This window comes from Numida meleagris, chromosome 1 (assembly GCF_002078875.1).
Source record: "Numida meleagris isolate 19003 breed g44 Domestic line chromosome 1, NumMel1.0, whole genome shotgun sequence".
NCBI lineage: Eukaryota > Metazoa > Chordata > Aves > Galliformes > Numididae > Numida > Numida meleagris.
Window position 1 is genome coordinate 80,813,087 of NC_034409.1, and position 15,856 is coordinate 80,828,942.

The 15,856-nt window shown below is 40.3% G+C and overlaps 1 protein-coding gene across 23 annotated transcripts in view; it reads left to right on the forward strand.

Annotated features, from left to right (window-relative positions):
- The window catches only part of ZBTB20 (zinc finger and BTB domain containing 20), a 470,842-nt gene that overhangs the window by 360,781 nt on the left and 94,205 nt on the right, over positions 1–15,856 (forward strand). For 4 of the 23 annotated variants that reach the window (XR_002439294.1, XR_002439295.1, XM_021398415.1 and 1 more), the window contains exon 9: positions 4,077–4,217. The exons of 17 other annotated variants lie outside the window; for them this stretch is intronic. The gene's annotated coding sequence lies outside the window, so the exon portion shown is untranslated. Of the gene's footprint in view, positions 1–3,500; positions 3,996–4,076; positions 4,218–6,171; positions 7,407–15,856 lie in introns of those variants that run through there. 2 more of the 23 variants (XR_002439296.1, XM_021398520.1) reach the window with 2 other exon arrangements.

Here is a 15,856-nt window from a genome sequence, read left to right on the forward strand (position 1 = left end):
AGCAGACAGCAGTGTTTGTGATCCTGAGTCCCTCTTTAGTTCAGTGCGATGACTTCTCCTTTCGGTGCTGGCTTTGGGTAAACACTGCTTGAAAACTTTTTGCCTAAAAATGTGAAATCACATCAGCAGAAACAATTAGTTGCTATAAAACATATGAAATTGTTGCAAGAGAAAAAGTCTCTCTCTCCCAAACAGAGGTAATGTTTTGTTTTGGTACTTTCCTATGTGATGTTTTCATTTCTGTTTTTAAACTAAGGATTTATTTTGACAATTATTAAGAACTGATTTTTAAAGGAAAAGGAAGAAATCCTTAAAGACATTTCAAAACAAGTGGGTTCGGAGAGGGAGAAATTTAGATTGTTTGGGAGGAACTCAAGAGTGTTTGTTTCGGTTTTGTGCGACCTGAATTGTAATGCACTTTGGCAAGCAAACCGGCAGACGAGCTTTTCACACAACTTTGCTCCCTCCATGATTCCTGCTGGATTTTTGTGAAACTCCATGCTTTCCCCATCTGAATTTGGTCAGATCGTCAGAACTGAAATCCCGTTGGCTCTGCAGTGACACAAAGGAGCCGGTCGGTGACACTTCTGCGGGAGGTGGGTGTTTGGTCACAGAGTGCCATGCGCTGGGCCTGGGCCCTCGCCCCACTGCGCTGCACCAGGCTGTGGGGCACGCGTGGCCTGCACACAGCCTGCACTGGTGCTCCCCTCTGTAGGGCTGAAGATCTATAAGTTTCAGCATTTCCTCCCTGGTGTATGCTTAGGCCAGCGTACAAAAGCAGTCTTGTATGCAAGGCAAATATAGGCTACGGATTTTTTGTTGCGAATCCAGAAACAACCGTGTTTCACTCCCACTGTGCTGAACCACATCTAGGTCTGCCTGCTAGGTGGTGGTGTTTCTTTTCCCTTATCTAGCTGAGGCACCTTCCCACTGAAGCCGAGGCAGGTTTTCCTGAGAAGGAGGTAATAAAAAGCAGAGCTGGAACACTGGGATTTCAGGTGATCCACTCAAACTGGAAACCAGAAACTGCAGTGTCACGCTGCAAGGCACTGCATGTTAGACCTGAGGTAGATGTGAGCTGAGATGACTCCTGAATGACCTGAGCATTCCCAAACTTTGTTGTTATATACCTCCGGTTCTGACAGAAAATTACCAACAGGCTGAAGTGTCTCTTATTTGCTCTTAGCAGCAGGCCCTTCCTTTTTGCCAGTGATCTGAATGAGAAGTAAGAGAATCTTTGACCACAGGCAGTATTTTGAGTCTTCTTGCTTTTTCTCTTTTACTCTGGCGACTTGAAACCAGCTTTGCTTTAACATCTTGTGCTCAGGTACACTTGTGGTAGTGAGGCAGGAATTGGGGCTTTTCTGGAAGAAATTTCATTTTGAAATCAGTGTTACGAATGTTTAAAAACTGCATGCTATTTGTGCACAGCTCATTGCGTTCCCTCATACCCCACATGTGCTCCGGCCCTCTGAGCCACTGTAGCGGCAGATATTTATTTGTGAGCTCATTCTCAAAGCCACCCATGAATTTGGGTGACTTGACAGTCAACAAGAGGTCGGCAGCAAGGCTGGAGCTCAAGGGCACCAGGCCTGCAAGCAGAAGGCAGCTCTCAAGCTTGCGGCCATCTCAGCAGCTTTAGTTACAGAAATAATCATTCTTCTCAAACTTTTGGAACTTTGCAGAGAGATTGTTCTATCTCAAAGTTATTCTAAGCTCAAATCATGATGAAATGCATATTCAGCTGCCTTTTTACATAAATACAGTGAAGAGCCGCAGGAGCTTTAAAGCCAAGTGCCACAGCTGATGTTTGCGAGCATGGCTCTAGTGTGGGCAGAGGAGGCCAGACCCCTTGCTAACGAAGTTTTGTTAGCATAGTTTGGAATCAGTGGAATTGCACCAAAGTTGTACTTTGGCTTGGCTTAATTTCCCTGCTTTCATCTGACTTTTTTTTTTTTTCACAAGCCAGCCCAGTCCGGATCTATTCAGTGCCTGGGAGTGTGTTAGCCAAGAGACAAAACAGCTTGTCTGACACACATCTCTTTAGTGCACCAGTGTGTGTCTCATGGAGCCTCAGACTGGATCACCACCATCAAAATTTGTTTTCCTATGGCATAATATGTCATCCTGCTGCTTTCTGATGTTAGAGATCCCCAGTCCAGTTCGTGGTGAAGAGGTCTGCTCGTAGAAGGCATTTCACTTTCATTTAACATTTCATTAGGGCATAAAATTCATGTCAGTCTCATGTGGCCAGCGTAAGGAACAAATTCAGGTTTATTTTTGCCAGGATGCGTGTTTTTATTCCATGTTTGTATTAGTGTTATGGCAAGATGACATTTCAACCTAAACAGCAACTTCAGTGGTTTGCCACCAAAAAGCAAACTGAGTTGAAACTCAAAGGTGAAGCTTATGTTATTTTGGAAAATATGAAGAAAGTCATGGTTATTTTTTTCTTTTATTTTTTTTTTCGTATGTGTTGGACAGTCACACTGAGACAGGAGCATTATTAACTAATTACTGAAGCCCATTAATTTTTCCACTCTCATTCTATTTTTAATTGTTTGTGTTTCTTCAAATACAAAATGAAAATTACAAAGATCTAATTTTTTGAAAGAAATTAGACTTACAATTTTTAATCTCATAAAACCCAGGAAATTCCATGCGATGTTTTTTTGTAATTCTGCCATGTTGCACATGCCTCTCTCCTCTTTTAAACCTTTGTGCTGGCCTTCAAAAAATCCTGGGAAAACCCTCAAAGTTTGCCTGAGCCAGACTTGTTGGTTCAAACTCTCCTGAACTTCTGGCACTTCTAGGCATCCACATCCAGATTTTGTGATTTGACCTCATCTCTTTTGAAAATAGCATGGAATTTCCAGACATTTATTTGTATGAACTTAAAATTTAAATAAAAGTTAATAAATCAGTGTAATTCTGTTTCCGCTGAAGCCAGCAGAAGCAGAATCCACATCCTCTGAATGGATTGGCACTTCCCAAAACATGATTTTTGGCCTTTTTGGTTTTGACCATCTGGAGAGCAAAGTTAGTTACATGGAATATTCTTTATGTTTTCCTTTGAATGAGACCCATAAAACTCTTTAACCTGTTAATCTCAACTACATATCCCATAAAGCCTAAAGGGCTAGCATGAGAAAAAATGGTTTTGTGATTATTTATTTGGCTGGAAAATCAGGAAATACCAAGGAAAACTGTGTAGGAAGATGCCAGAATCTTCTTCAGTGAGATCAACTGTTCTTTTTTTATGTATTTATACATATATATATATATATATATAAACAAAGCCAAAAACTATATATATATGTAAATGATTTTTTCTCCAACTCCTGTTTGCATGAAATTGTCACCAGCGTGAAACCTCTGTCTGGGAAGCATGGCAAAAATGAAGACTTTTAGAGTGGAGTCTCTGCTACTGATACAGTTAAAAATTCAACCTATCACTCATACAAAAAAAAAAAAAAAGTTATATAGCAGAATGCAAAAGAGAACATTTATTTTGCAGCCTCTTCATTTTGTGTTATGTTCATGTCAGACAGTGTAAGATCATTTTGGTTCTTGCTTTGGAGGACTTTCATGAAACTGTAGAGCTGCACAAAGCAGAGGCCTAGGGTGAGAAGCTCTCTTGTTTCTGATCAAAATGAAGTGATGTGCCAACTAATGATGACAGAAACCTGGAGAGCTGTAGGTGCTCCCTTTTGTCAGAGATATAAAATAGAGATTCAGACCGCTGTTACAGATTGCATAATGTCCTGGCTAAATTTCAATTAAGGTAATTATATTTGGCCTCCCTAAATTCCCTCTGAAGCATCAGTTGGGCACAGTGACATTCAGCTCCTGGCCTGAACTCTATCACTGTGATGCGGAGCATTGTTACACGGCTGCCTTGTTCCATTCTGTGCTGAGTGAAGTAACCACCTTTGAATTTGGTTGTAGTAACACCAGCAAACACTACTCTTCCATACCTTCATTTGTCTCAAAATGTTTGTTATAGAAAGTAATGACTTGAGCCTCTTCTCCTGTGCTACCTGGTGGTATTTGTAAGAATTATCTCCGTTTTACAGATGAGGAAACTGAGGCATAGAGATTCTGAGTGACTTTTCTAAGTGCGCACAGCAAGTCAGTGGCAGAGCCAGGAAGATAACCTGGGAATGCTGGATCCCAGTGCCATGCTCTAACCGCTAGGAAACACTACCCTTCTGAATGTAAGTTATTGTTATTAAGATGCAGTTTATCTTTCATGCGAGTTGCCATCTGTTATATTGCCTACTTGCTATTAGTTACGAAAGCTATTCACATTTTAAATTGTTTTGCATTCTCACAGCTACTTAAGTCTGCAGTAGACTTTTTGACAACAGTAATGGCACTTCTCATGTGAAAGTACTGGACAAATATTAACTCATGTTTTTTTTTGTAAATTTTTGCAATGTCATAAGCCCACAGTTTAGAATGAATTTAAACAGATTTTGAAAAGTCCACTGATTTGGTGATGGTTGGTTCCATATCTGTTAGTTGTACTATAGTTAAGACATGACTCTCATAGATATGATGATGAAGATAAATTTCCAAATGGTAATTGAATGCAAATTGAGACATCGATAACTCTATGTGTCTTGGGCCTAGCAGCTCTGTGGCTGCTAAGGTCTTTCTAAGATGTAGTAGAAAAAAAAATTATTAATGTTGAGCTCTTACTGATGCTTCTGGGGACCTCAATGAGATAAGGAAAACTAGGTCAATTTAATTGGAGACAATCTGGAAAAGTCCTGAATAGAAGCTGGGACAGGGAGCTATGAAATGAGAAAAGACTCTTGAAAAATAGAAATTGTTTTTTTCTCTCTGCATATGGATGGGCAGTAGAGGAATGCATTTGTTTCGATTAATCACCATTTTCAAGGCAGCCAGGAAGCTCTAGCTTGGGAAGGGGAAACCTCAGCAAAAATGGAGAAATGCCCTTGTTATTAAAGAGGAAAGTAGTTGTTCCAAACTATTCAGCATGTACTAGCAGGTGGGAGCAATGTGTGAGACTGCCTAACAAAGTCAGAGGCAGCTTGGATGAGAGTGCCTTTTCATCTCCGAAGGTCATCAAGCAGCATGGACCTTTGTGGTAACTCTCACCTGGTTCCCTTCATGTGGTAAAGCCCATTGCATTTCTTGAAGCTCATATCTTTTGGTGACCCAAAACATAAATTTCAGAAAGATGGCTAACCTTAAAATCTTTAAGTAAAGAATGACCACATGTTTAAGTCAATTCTTCTAAACATTTCAACATCCGTTTTACTTTTGAATCTGAATTTGTCTAACTTCTGCCTTGATCTGATGTATAAAGGAGCCTCCTACTGTCAGAAATCTTCTCCCCATACTTGTCAGGTTTTTTGATGGTGAATTTTTGGCAGCCACAGTACAGTTTGAAGGTAGGGGATACAGAGTAGTGGAATTTGAAGGGTGAAGGATTACTGGTTTCAGAAGAAATGGTGAAACAGAGAAGAGAACCTGTATGCAGAGACAATGGTTTTCTCCCAGAGCAGGTGAGGCAGAAATGAAAGAAATACATGGGTAAAGGTATATACTAGGTTATAAAGAGGAAAAGAGGCTGGAATAAGAGTGAAGGTCTTTAGAACAGACACAGAAAATAGTGTGAAGAGAAAAGCATCATAAAGCTATTAAAGAACAGAAAAGAGAAACAAACATAGTTGATGATGGTTGATAAGGTCAAGACAAATGGGAAAAATAGCAGATCATGTGAAGAAAGTAACAAAAAATAGTGGTAATTCACCTGAGGTAGTATGGACTAAGGCTTCTAAGTCAGTGGATAGTTTCCTCTCTCACAGGAGACCCACAAGCTTAGCTCATTATAGCTTTGAAAACATACTGCTTAATCTTCAGGTTAGTGAGGAGCTGGTATGGTTTTAAAGCCTCTGAATACATTCAAACTCTGTGAAAAAGACTGGCTAAATTTTCTGCCCAAGAACCCTCTGCGTTTAGGATTAAAACTCCAGTGTTCAGTGTGTAACAAAAGGGAGGCCTAATTAGGTGAAGCTCTTTCTACATACATAGTTGATTTTTGTTGTTTTTTATTTTTGTTTTTTTTTTTCCTAATGACAGAAGACAAATAACAGGGTAAAACTTTCTGAGGTTGACTGTACTTTTGGTTTTCTCAAGTTTGATCTGTCTTAGTCAGCCTCCTCTGCACTGAGACCACTCCTCACGCCAGGACCTGGAGCAGAAGGAGTTGGACCTGTTCCTCACCCCTCCTCCCTTTCATTGCACCGCCTTGGACAAGTCACTTAGCGCCCTTGTTCCAAATGGCTCCATACCACTCCAAAACTAGCCAGTGGTTTCCTGCCTCAGGGCAGTTGAGATTTGTTCAGTGTGGACTGAAAAAATGCTACAGCGTCATCAGGTGCAAGCAGCAAGGTTGTGTTTATCTTTGGTTTTCACTTAGGTCAATGTAAAGAGTTGTTGCATTTTTACGTCAAATTTTGTGTCATTTCTCTCTTGCCTCCCTTCACCTGTGAAATAATTCTGGTAAAGTTTGTCACTGGTGCTACAAAAGCTCTGTCTTTGAGTGTAACAAATTGTCTGCACTTTGAAGATATTAGTGTTTTCGAATCTTGATAAAATTATCTGGTCAAGGTGAAATTCTGGTTGGTTTCTATTAAGAAAAAATCTTTATTTCTAAAGGACTTTGATTTTCTTTTCAAAGTATGCCTAGTCCTCGCCAATCCGGGAAAATAGAGTGAGACAAAAGATAGTTTCTAAGTTGCCATTCTAGGCCAAGTGCTGAAATGCTGCCAATCTGGACCAATCAGACTAGCTTTTAAGAAGATATATGCTTTTGTTGTATGCTTGAAGATGCAATAATAAGATGGCCCTTCAAACTGGCTTTGTATGGCTGACTTGTTGCTGGTTTGAAGGAAGTGTGTGGAAGTAAACTCTGTCACATTCACTGCTTGCTAGAAACACTTATCTGGGTATTGTTGACTGATCAATCACTGAGGGTTGTACTCTGACTGACATCTTTCAAACAAGGCTATCCCTTTGCATTTGTACAAGAAGAAAAAAGAAAAATTACTCTGAAGGAGAAAAAAACCAAAAAACTGTTGGAAATATGAAAGTAATTTCTAAAGCTATTTCTGCCTGTCACTGGTGTGAGAAGAATTTTCATTCTCTTTAAGGCTATTTAAAATATATTTTGGGGCTAAAATAACAGTGAAGACGATCCAATCCATTCTTAGTCCTGAAACCACAATGGGTAACAGATCTTTGTTGCCACATCACGTCCAGTGAGATAGCTTACTGGAAGAACTGGTCAGAAAATTTCATTAGTGATTGCAAAAAAAGAAAAGGAAAAGAAATGAAAATGTTCTCTTTCCCCTTCCTCTCACTTTTTTTTTTTCAAGGCAGAACGGCATCAAAAAAGTCAACAATATTTTTATTGTTTAATTAAAGATAACTCTGTTTTTCAGGTTTTCCAATGTCTGTGAAACTTAATTCTTTTTTTTCATAAGATGAAATACCAGAAAACTGTGAAAGCAGTTAAATTTTTCATTAAATTTTTTTCATTTTTAATTTGGTATGGAATATTATTCTCTCACTTTCTGCTGCCCTCCTGCCTCTCTATTCCATATTCATGCACAGACTCCTGGCTGACTCTGAATGGCACTTAACCATTCACTCCTTAGAATGAGCAAGTGGCGACTCCATAAATTTGTTGATTAAAGGTGAGATCATGGTAGGGACCACCCTGGATTCTGGAAATCGTGCTGCTCCTTGAAGATACTCTTTGCGAAGCAAGTAAGGAATATGATAGCATCAGTTCTAATCAGAATGGATATCATTGCAGTTAGCAGTAGTTGTCACAAGTTGTATAAGTACATCAGGAATCTGACATTGAAATTCTCATAACGGTTATGTCACCTACTTGATGCACAATTTCTGACTTCTCTATTTTGGCTTTTTTTTCCACATTTGGACATCCTGGCATGGGTAATAAACCTAAATTTCTTTCATTTGTTTGAGAGGTTATTTAAAGAGTTACATGTGTGGTGGCACCTATATTTGGAGTTGTTCCTGTTGAAAGACCAGTGCTGCTGACTTATTTTGAACCAACATTTCTTTCCCTGATGAAGGCACATCTTTTCTTCAAAGCCTTGAAAGACAACAGTGAAATTAGGATACTCTGTGATGATGAAATTAAAAATCATCATTTTAGAATAGATGTTGATACCACTTCTCTGTCCACCTGTAGCACCTTTTATATTGAGCTGAATGAAATGGCAGGAGCATTAAGGAGGAAAACTAAATGGGCATTATTCAGCAAATGGGTGTATCTGCTTTGTTACTTTCTCACTGTTTTGTATTTGAGCTGTTTATTTTCAGTCTCTGGCTGTCAGACATAACATGAATTAGAACTGAAAGACTCTTTCCCTGCAGTAGGACCTAAAATCAGGAGTCGCCCAGTCTCTCTGGTCACTCTGCCATTTTGTTGTCTTCAGTAGTTTCTGTCTTGCAAAAACAGAGTGTTCCAAATTGGGATTGCAGTTGAATCTACTTCCAAGAAATACCAGACAAAAGAGAGGAAGAAATTTGTCCCAGTGGTATTAGAGGAAACCTTGAGTGATCTGACCCAGTCAACAAATGTCAGGATGCATTGCCACTTGTGGAAAAATAAATGCTTCGTTATTGCTCATAGACAGATATACCTCCATAAAACACCTGGAAGTGGTCCACAGACCACAGTCAGAATGTCACTAAGGCTAATTAAAAAAAAAATGGGGAGAGAGAGCAGATTTTAAGAGATAAATTGATCATCAGCTGGGGTGAGGAAGTAATCTGTTGCATTTGAGTCTCATGTAGAAACCCAACGTGTTATAGGGTGATGGTCCCTTTCATCAGTTGTTGACCACCGTAGGGGGAAGGCTATCAGACAGCCTGAACCATTACTTTGATGAGAGTAGCTCACAGGAGAGAAACATTACTTGTGGTAAGGCTGAAGGTGAGTGAGGTAACCACAGAGTACACTGTAAGAATGTGGATTGTGGGAAGCACTGCTTGTAGGAGGCAGACAGATGGATTGATATTGGCAGCACCAAGGACTAGCTATTCTCTTTCACCATCCTGGAGCGAGGTTAAACATGCTGCAAGTAGTAATGGAGAATAGTTGATACTGATCAGACTCAGGCAAAGTAACAGTATTGGCATTGAGAGGAGAAAGTTTTGCAGATTTCTCTGTGTGTGCACTTGCTACTGGTGTTCCTGGTGGGTGGCTGAATCATCCTGATGGCATTCAACAGGAACCAGCTGCTGAGAATATTAAAATGCAAGCATTTATTCCTCTAGAGAGACAGTAGCATCTGCAAAGTTTTCCTGTCTTGATAGTACAGATAATCCCAGGGAGTATTCTCTAGTAGTTTTTAACTCTCAATTCATTTATGCATTTTCTTTAAAGCCGTATGTGCTTTGTGTCTGCTCAGAGAGACAAGTCTAGTCTTAGATCTGAGTCCCCCACAGGTCTCAGGCAGGTAGTTTGCAAGCCCTCTGCTCAGGCTGCGGAACCTTATGTGGGAAAAGGAAGCCAGGCTTTCTGTCCTTCCTTAACCAACCCTTTTTTCATCCTCCTTTTCTTGGGAAAGGCGCCTTGTTGGCTGCTATGGAACAGAGCATGGAGCCCTCTGCCAGGCCACAGTTCTGTGAGTTGCATATCAGTGTGAGGTTTGGCTTAAAATTCATTGTGGCAGCGATTACAAGAAATGGTAAAAATTGCAAGAAAACAGTTTACTGATACGTTCGATAGGATGTTGAGCGTACCCATTACTATTTGTATTCGCTGCCATTAACCCTGTCAAGAGCAGGGAGTGCTCAGCACCCTACAGAAACAGGCTTTAAGTCTGACAGCTGTAACACGCAAAGTCATAACCAGAACATCTGAGGGAGGGGAAAAAGAAGGTAGTAGCAACAGTCTTTTGCTCAACTCCTCACATCTTTTCTGCTTTCCTTACAGCGTGTTCTCATGCTAATAGTTTGTGAATTCACATACTAACGATATTCATGGGAAGGGAATGGCAGAGATTCTGCCCGTGACATATGATGTGAGAAAAGGTGCAGGATTGTTTTACAGAGAGAGGGAAATGAAGTTCTTACAAGTGCAGCTGCAGTGTTGGCACAAGAAGGAGAAACAAGCTGTAGCCAGCCAGAGCTGTGTGGCAAAAGCAAGGGTGAGGATTGTGGGTTTATTTAAGAAGCAGAATAATTTGGTGTGCTCATCAATGTAGCATTGTGTTAAGGTATTTTAGCCTTATCTAAATAGCCTTGTGTAAAATACCTGCCTACCTGCAAGGCAGTGAATAGTTTGGCCCTGTTTTTCCAAGCTGGAGTAGTAGCACGTCGGAGTTGAAAGAACAATTTCTCTCCGCACAGCAAACCTCCACTCCTAGGGCCCATCTTTCGTCATCTCCAGTCATGCTCAGAACCTGGCAGGATGTGTCAACAAATCAAGGTTTTGACGGGATATTACGGACACAACAAGTGGGACTACAAACACCGCTCTTCAGAGTTTATTGATAGCCTCTCTCAAGATGTGACAGCCCAAGGAAAGTTGTAGGAGAGGTGACAGCAACAGCAGCATTTTATAGCCATTCTGATTTCAGCTTTGCCTTGGAAAGAGCTGCTGAAACCTCTTAGTGGTGTTAAGACATATAGTTTAATCTCAGTGAAGCATCACAGTGATGATGCATACATCAAAGACTCTGTTGTGCTTTCCCCTTTTTGTGTGAATTATGTTTGCTCATTTGTTTAAAAAATAGCATAATGATTTCAATTTTAAGAGGCTTAAGCCCAAAGCTTTGAAAAGTCTTAACAAAGAATGATTTAATGAACTGGCTATTGTGTTTATTGTTATGCTCAGCTACTTAAGTATGTCATAGGCTCTGCAATACAAACAATTAATGGTCAAGCTTCTGAGCTCAAGTGCTAAGGTCTTCTGCTTTTAGAAAAGGAGAAGTAGTATTTGAAGTCTGTTCCCACTTAAGCAGTAGTGCAATAAAACTCCACTGGATTTAGACATAATGGTTTGGGGTTGGATTTGCTGTTTGTTTGTTGGTACAACAAAATAACATAGAACTTAATCCTGAAAAAGAGCAGCAGTAGAAAATTTCAGAAAATACCAAATGATACTCAGCTTTCTTTTACCCCAGCATTTCCTCTAAAGACACTTCTCTGTTAAAATAGTCATAGGGGAAAAAAAAAAAAAAAACAATTCATGAGCTTTCCCTCAATAATGTTGGAGATGTGAAGAGTTTTGCACCGGGACGGTCATCCTCATCAAACTTAGAGAGAGGTCTGATCCATATTGTGTACCATGAGATACCATGGTTTTAGTCCTCAGGGCATCAGGAGGCTCTTAATGCAGCTCAGCTGACAGCATGAGGTTGGTATGCATCTCAGAAGCTGTACGCTGTGTTTCCCAACAGCTCCTGGGGAGCTGGGTTCTCCGGTGCAATGTAGGCTATGAGTAATCTTGGGAAGATTCACTTTTCTTTAATGCTTCTATATTTTGTCATGGGTACTTCATGTTTTCACTGTTTATCTGCGCTTCATATTTACCACTGCAAAAATGATAATGAGGAGATGGGGGTTAAAGAGAAATAATTATTTTTTTTAGATGTTTATTGTGCTCAAATAGCATGATCCTCCAGGGCAGTACCCCCCATCTAGTCAAAGCAGCCAGCAAAAAGAAATCTGGACACAGATTCAGCCACTAAGAATGAAGTCAGACTCAAAGCTATGATAATAAATTCCATCCTGAGAAGAAAGGAAAGTCTGAGGCTGCCAGTGGAGCAACTGACTTGGAGCCATCTGCGGAGCTATGACTTGGTTCTCCCTTTGCCATCCTGTGGCTGAAATCAAACTACGTCTGTGAGTTATTTACCTCTCTGGCCACAGGAAAATAGCAAGCCTGAAATTCCCGCCAGCACCGCCCGCATAGCTGCCCCGTTTTAACCTCAGGATACTATGTGACACCTGAGTGGTGAACTACACTAACGCTGTGGTAAATACATCGCTTGCTCCGAAAGTAATGCCTCCTGTTTGTTTCTGTGGAAACTACAACAGATACAAAGAACACAACAACACTATTTGATGGAGCAGATTCTCAGCTACAAAACACTATTTTTCAACATAATCACCAGCATTAGCTGTGCATTTTCATCAGCGATGAACAAAAGCCTGCATGCCACACTTGTAAAAATATTCATCATTGCACATGACGCATGGTTGCTGTTGCCACTGCTGAAATGCACTCCCTCACTGTGCTCACATCCACTGTTTGGTCTCTACATACGTTCAGCAAGTGTCAGTGAATGTCAATGAGTGCCATTTTTCCTGCGTGGAGGAATTCAGTGACACGCCCTTGCTTCATCTGCACTTCAATGTCAGAGGCCATTCTGTCAGACTGCCCCTCTGCTGCCGTCTGTCGCACAGCAACAACACGTAACAGGATATTGGTGAGAAGGTTCAGTCTCTAACTGCCATCTCACCAACAACTGCCACTGACATTGTGGGCCATCATAATAAAATAGGAGGCATTACTGTCAGAGCATCCCTGATATCATGATGGTAGTTATTACTGTGTTATGTTTTGTTAGGAATGCATTATACAACTATTTGGGTCAAGCCTTCTGCTTTCTCCACTCTAGTCGTCTGGTCGATGGGTGTTTCCCCTGACTGCTGTCTGTTCTGTCAGGCAGTTTCTGTGAATGACAAAACTGAAACCTGGGGCCAAAATAGTTGGGAGTTCAGAAGGTGCCCATTTGGGGTTATTATTGTACTCTCTCTCTAGTTGGTAAAAGGAAATGTAATCCCAGAGGAAATACGATTGGGGCTGTTTGAAATATAGCGTGTCAGACTGAGTCAGCTGTGGAAGTTTGCTAAGTTCCTACGAGGCAAATGGAAGTGGGTAGTGAGGACTAGGGCAAAGTAATGTGTTTGTCATTAAATGTTTTAGGGAAATATGAGTGATCCTTCACAGAGGTTTTGCAGAGGGCTGAAGGTTCCATGAGACATACAAGAGTTTTTGGCTTCTTGCAGTCTCTGATGTCCAAGTGCACAGAACACTGTGAGGAAGAAAGAACAGTAAAAAAGATGTCTCTTCTCCCATATTCTTTCTGTAAATCTCAGCCACTGTGTAGGGTAACTTCTCCATTAGCAGCTTTCACTTCCAGACACAAGCACTGGAACCACAAAGACAGGCATTCATTCAAAGATTATGAAGACTTCATTATGTTTAGAAAGTTCATCACACACATTTACTTGTACATTGTGAAGTATTTTCACAAATTAAACCTAAGCGGTTGTCAAAATAAATGAACAAAGTATGCTCCGTGATGCTTTATCCTTTATTTATTTATATTTTGTATTGTCTGTTCAAGTGTTTTCTAATTTGAAAAATTCAGTTATTTGTGATAGGTCAGTGTCCTCGCTACTAACTTGAATTAGGAAGATCATATTATTTTTCTGATTAGATACCCTCCTAATAGCAAAAGCATTAGCTGAAAGACTTTTATGTTTGGGCTGGAAGACCGTGGTCACTACAGATAATCCAAAGGATTACTTCATGAGGGATTATCCTAAATTAGTGCTTTCCCAAACTGCTTGCTCTCTCGAAGGTCGTGTCGCTTCTGTGCTAGACTCTGCGACAAGCCACATTTCTGTGTTTGCAGGAGGAGAGGTTCCAAAAGAAAGTGACGGAGGTGGCAGAACTGGGTGACATGTGGTAGGCATGTCAGCAAAGGGAACGGCATGCCACGCACCTGCTTTGTGACTCTGCCGTGCCACAAGTTAACATTTTGATGAGCAATTTCCATTCTGTTGTTTTCTCTCAACACATGGGGTTCAAAAAACAGTTAAAGGAAAACTGTACCCATTTGCTCATCCCAAAAGTCTACAATTTCAGAAGTCTGCCAGATTAATTTTCACATATACAGTATTTCAGAGTTGAAGTACAAATAGGAGTGCAGTTTACCTTTTGAATTTGTAGTGTGATGGCTAAAGAAGAATAGGTATACATTGCTCTAATTTTGTGAAATGCCTCTGATCGATGGTTTATAATTGTAAAATAATATATATATTTTTCTGTAATCAAAACCTTTGGAAGTTTAGATTTAGACTTCTCAAGTCTGTGTAATAATCATGAATACCAACCCCTACAGAAAGACTTTTTCTCAACAGCTGTATACAAAAACAGAGAAACACAACAGTCATTTTGCTAGCTACATTTCTGTAAAGAACCTGCTTTTTATAATCACCATACTTGAACTAGCCTGCCTTTAAAACTGCACTAGGATGATACAATATAATCTATTGATCTGCTGTGCTAAAGCATTTCATTTTTGTCCATATTTGCTCCTTAGCACCCTCTGTGTGAGGGTGGAAGGGGAATGGCTGCAGAACTACATGTATTGAGGTGCAAGAAATGATGTGGGTATCACAGAAATGTGTTGTGTTGACTGTATATTTTAGTCAGAAATAGGCTAGCCCTTTGCTAATTTACCCTGAGAACTAACTGTCACATGACTGAGGAAAGAATTAGACACATATTTTCTAGTTAAACCTCTAATCTGATACTCATAGAGCAGATTTGGTAGCAAATTTTGGCTACTGAGAAGTATCTGGCTACTGGTAGGCCTGTATCTGTGTAATTGGAAAACAGAAGAGATTCTCTCACTTTAATCTGGCGCTTATCTCCATCCTCCTTAGGGCAGGAGAAAAGCCAAGGGATTTAGCATCTTCCTTCTTCTCTTGCAACCTACTGAGACTAACTATGGTTAGAAGCTCTTGATGTGTTTTATGGCAGGATGTCCACGCTGCTAGATGCCTTTTGTTGCTGAAGTCTGAAGCATTAAATCATTCGGTAACCCCTTATTTTTGCCTTCCAGGAGAGTGTCAGCTTGTAAAAAGTGACATGATCAGCACAAAAGTCAGCCTTTGACATGCCCTTTCACCCATGGGTCATGTTCATGCACTCACTACTAGAGCAGTTCAAAGGTTTTCAGTAACCTTTTAATAGAGGTAATTTCACCGATCCCTTTCAAGGGGTCCACTTCATTATATATCAGTAAGGAGAGGTGGTATTTGAGAACAGTTGATATGCTCACAATTTTTGTAAGCAAAGACCTTGACGAGTTCTTCCACAGTCAGTCTCCTTGGGCTAAAATTTCAACTTATTACATGGGGATTTAGCCACTCATTTCCCATAAACATCAGTGGGAGTCATGTGGCTAAATCCCTGTGCAACACATTGAAAATGTATTCCCTTATGTTTAAACTCATTTTGATGCAGATGTTTTCTTCTGCAGGAAACAAGTGAAACGAAGAAGCCATTTATTTCTTTTCATTTGTGTCTGCCCCAGATCACCAAACACCCGAATTATCTTCTCTTCTGCCTAGGTACCAGAGTATCCTGTAGGACGTTCTGAATCTGTGTATGACACTAAGTTAAGAGGGTTAGCTTCAAGATGTTAGGACAATGGATGCTAATTTGTATTTATTACCTACTCATGTGTGGGAAAAATTGCACAGATGACAGGCTGTCCCTTCACCTATGAGAACGAGATTTCTCATTTCTCTCAGTTCTCCATCACCTGCTGTATTACACATGAAAGGAGGGACAACATGCTGCTTTCTGGGGATTTAACTAGTGATCTTTGATTGGAAGTTGCAGTGTAGGACCCACTACTTGCCTCTTGGTTGATGTGTTCTTACGATACTCTCTCAGACGTTTAATGGATCTGCTATGATCACAATACAGAGTTCATTCTGCTTTACAAAGTTCCTTATTGAATATGAGGAA